The following is a 4,245-nucleotide window of genomic DNA, read 5'->3' as shown; positions in this document are numbered from 1 at the left end:
TTTCATGTTAGAGAATTGCCTCAAATATCTGGAGATCTTGCATTGTCTATGTCTGAAACTGAAGTACTTAAAACTAATTTATTCAATAGTCAGTAAATATTGATATTTATTGAGAGACTACTTTGTTTCAGGCATTGTTCTGGATGCTTAAAATTTATCAGTGATGAACTGATTGTAAAATGTGTGAGTTTTATTGAAGAATAATTGAGAAACTTTACCCCATTAAGTGTCAATGTATCTTTCTTCTGGAGTCAGGCAATGTCTTTAAAGAACCTGTTTATGTCCTTCTAGGGGGGATGAATGCTTGGCTGCAATATTGTGAGCCCAGCCCATACTGCTAACTTAGAGAATTATGAGTGAGGGATGCCTTGTTATGCAGCAAAAGCTATCATGGCTAACATTTATTTGTTTCTTCAACATATACGTCATGGTAGCAATGTGTAAGGCACTATTTAGGCAAGTGACCTGTATTAACTCATTTAATACTAACAAAAATCCTATGAAGTTTATATTATTCCAAATTTAAAGATAAGAAAACTGGACACATAGGAAAATATTAGGTTGTCAGAAAAATCATGACACATTTTCTGACAACCCAGTGGTACAATATAGCAGAGTAACATCCTGGGAAGCACAACCAAGTGCTACTCAGGCTTTGCCATTTATGTAAAGTGCAAATAGAGACTATAAATCATTACTCTGCTTTATATATTTGTATTACTCTCCACATTTTTGCTCTAGTTAAGCCATTTCTCTATCAACCCTCCAAATATCTTCCCCAGTTAGTAGTAAAGTAAGCACTTACATAACACTACCTACACATATTAGCTTTACATATATATTTTTTTTAAGATTTTTTTCCCCAGTGTGCTCACTGGAGAGAGAGTGACAGAGACAGAGAGAGAGAAAGTAAGAAATCACCCCCCAGAAGGAATGGCCACACTGCAAATCTCTGTCCTCCTCCTGAGATCTTGAGTACACATGCACACACACACACACACACACCCTGTGTAATTTTTAAGTCACTGGATCCAAAACTGAAACTGCAGTCAACCATGTGGGAATCCAGCAACTTCACCACCACGCCACCTGCTGGCCCCTACATATATTAATTTATTGAATCCTTACAGAGTACTAGGTATAATTATTTCTTAACTTTATAGATGTGAAAATTGAGATAACATATTAAACTTAAATAACACAGGATCAGGCTTTGAACTCAGGAATTCTGACTCCAGAATTTGTGTTCTTGTCTTTATGCAATGCTGACTCTCAGGTGGATGCTAATATTGTGCATTTGCATGAGCTATACCTGCACTGCTGGCCTTCTTATGGATCCAAATCCTGCTAATGTTCTAAGACCTACTCCCCTCAGAAGCCCATATATGAACATGTCTGCTCAAACTATTGTAAATTCCTTATTCCTCTAACACCTACAGTCTGTACCATACAGCTTATTATTAGGCCATGTAATTGTTTTATTTTCTAGTGGTTTTGTTGTTATTTGTTTTAATATAAAAATTGGTCCTCCCCAACAAGAACAAATCCCCAGGGACAGAAACTCCTCAGGAGTCCTTATCAAAATGCTACGCATGTAAGAGCCACTTTACAAAAATCTGCCAACTCAAGTCTAACCAAAGCATTTGCTGGATTAATATCATGGCTGGATATTTGGAACATTCCGGACTCATAAGATGTACTTGACAGAAGTGTCTTGTTACTTCAGACCCTGCTGTGGCTGATTTGTCATTATCGCACCCTGTTCACAGTCCAGCAGAGGTGGAGAAGAGTAAATGACCCTGAACACTGTTGGAAATAAAGCAAGGATTACCGGGAGTAACAGGCACCACTTTACACTCCGAATTTCTTTCGGGAAAAGAGAAGGTAATTCTTCATTGTTCCAATTTACTTAGGCTGTCATAGGTAGTTGGATTCTTACTGCTGGTTTTATAGCTTGATTTATCCTTTTACTAAACTCTTTCTGATGGAGTATTCTGTACAGTATAAGTATATATCCTTCATTATCATCAGTGGTAACTGAGCACCTCCATGTCAAGCATAGAATTCTATTTTAGGAGTATATTTGAAACATTTTGTGGGCAACTACACAATGGAAACACTGATGAAGCATTTACTTTGGATTTAGCAGTGCCCTAAAATCTGTGGTAAAATAACATGAGGAATAAAATGCATGATCTAGCCCTCAAAGAGCATATGGCTGAATATATTATATTTTATATGTTTCAAAAAGTAAGGTGTGAGTCAAAAAACTTTTTGGAGAAGTGAATGAAAAACATCTTTGTTTTTTTTTTTTTTTTTTAGAATAAAGTTTTCAGCAAGATCTAAAAAGTAGCCACTGTGCAAAGTTTATACTTCATTTTATTTTTAAAAAACTGCTTTATGTGGGGACCAGCAGGTGGTGTAGTGGTTAAGGCATTTCTACATGACCAACTAGTTTGAGTCCCAGACCTGGGGGCTTGAAAATCCTGTCAGGCTTGTATGCATGTATGCCCAAAATCCTTGAAGGAGTTTCAACAAGAAGAAATGACAGTGTGGTCATCCCTCCTGGGGGGGGGGTGATTTCTCACTTTCCCTCTTTCTGTCGAGAGCACGTGCTCTATGGCAAAAACCTTAAAAAAACACAACTACTGTGTATGTATATACTCATATATGTGTGTGCATCTGTGTATAAGGGGTATCTTCAACAAGTTCAAAGAAAATTCTCATTATGAAAAAATTATGCATGGGTTTTAATTTTTTTGTACCAAAGTAAAATACTTTAATTCCATTTTCTATAAACTTTTTGAAGTCCCCTCATATGTGTGGAGAATTACCTAACATCTGAGAATAATTCAAATGGATTTTTCATAGAGCAGTTATACATATTTATGCCTTTTGAAATACTGCCTAACACATGTATCTGAAAACCAGAGAAGATTTGAGACCTTTTGGTTCCTCTGGTAAATATTTTATAGTTATGGGAGGATTTTGGTTGGGAAACTATAGGATGATCAACAGATTACTTTAAAATCTTAGAGAATAATCAGATAAAATACTTCCAATTGGTAATTCAACATGATAGTTCTGAAGAGACGTATTGCTTTTTAGGCTTACCTAAATCTATACATAATAAATCTTATGTTTTAAGTGTATCATAAAGTATTTTCCCATTTATGATCTCATTTTGATTTTGGTCCAAATATATGAAAATATACTGTTGTTATATATGTATATTCTAGATGTATTAATTCATGTCAACCTAAGATAAAACAAAGGATACTTATTGATTAAAAGTCTCATTGGATAAGTCAAAACAAACAGAGATATATTCCTTTTTGTTTGTTTTTGTTGTTTTTTCCCTTGACTTTAGAGGCTTAAATTATCACCATTTAGATATTGCCTCTAAAGCATTTATTCAATTCCTGAGGTTTTATGAATCTCTTATATTTTCAACTGAAAAGAACTACGATTTTCAGAGCAATCTGATTTTCTCTGTCATCTAAATTGGGCATCTTATCCTCTCTTATCCGTAATGATGCTGCTCACCCTAAATGCTACATTGACATTTGGGTTTGCTGATCAAAATGGAGAATAGCAATAACCTAAAAAGCCACTTCCAGTATAGGCCCTACTACGAGGAGATGATCATCTTCAAACCTACCAGTATGCCTGCTCAAACTAATTCCCTTATTTCTAGTATCGATAATCACAATCAGTTTAATTTCTAGAAACTTAATGGAAAAAAATTGAAGAAGACATCTAAGCCAAGTTCATAACATTACATTGTCATTTCAAACACGCAAGCTCTAACATCAAACAAGGGGAGAGAGGGTCTTCAAAAAGCTCATGGAAAAACAGCAGAAGAATAAGCCATTAGTGACAAAAATCAAACAACAGCAACAAAAAAATTCCTAACTGGGATGGAGGCATATGCAAGCTAAGATTTTAAAGCCATTCAGAATATCGAACAAACTAACAAGCAACAGAAGTGCAAACAATTTATAATTCTTAGTCTGTTATAATTCTTAGATAATAATAAACACGTCTGTTTTATATGCTCCTAATTCAGTTATTTTCTCCCAGAACTCCCCTTCAGATCAGAATATGACATTTATAAAATATGTGCCACCCTCCAGTCATCTTTTTTTAAGGAGACCTGGGATTTCACACATCATTGAAATGTTTTTTCAGCCTTGTTGTTAATGCAGGTCTATAGGCAAGACCTTTTTTTTTTTTTTTTTTTTT

General features: G+C 35.0%; 1 long non-coding RNA gene across 1 annotated transcript in view; it reads left to right on the top strand.

The window, feature by feature from the left end:
- Window positions 1-1,767: 1,767 nt before the first annotated feature.
- LOC102493908 (uncharacterized) overlaps window positions 1,768-4,245 on the top strand; it is a 46,365-nt gene continuing 43,887 nt past the window's right edge. Inside the window, exon 1 of the long non-coding RNA XR_334238.1 lies at window positions 1,768-1,884. This is a non-coding gene — a long non-coding RNA (uncharacterized LOC102493908). The remainder of the gene's footprint in view (window positions 1,885-4,245) is intronic.

Source organism: Tupaia chinensis, unplaced genomic scaffold (assembly GCF_000334495.1).
Source record: "Tupaia chinensis unplaced genomic scaffold, TupChi_1.0 Scaffold000179_1, whole genome shotgun sequence".
Classification (NCBI taxonomy): domain Eukaryota; kingdom Metazoa; phylum Chordata; class Mammalia; order Scandentia; family Tupaiidae; genus Tupaia; species Tupaia belangeri.
The sequence above is the reverse complement of the archived record's forward strand: the minus strand, read 5'-3'. Positions and strand labels throughout refer to the sequence as shown.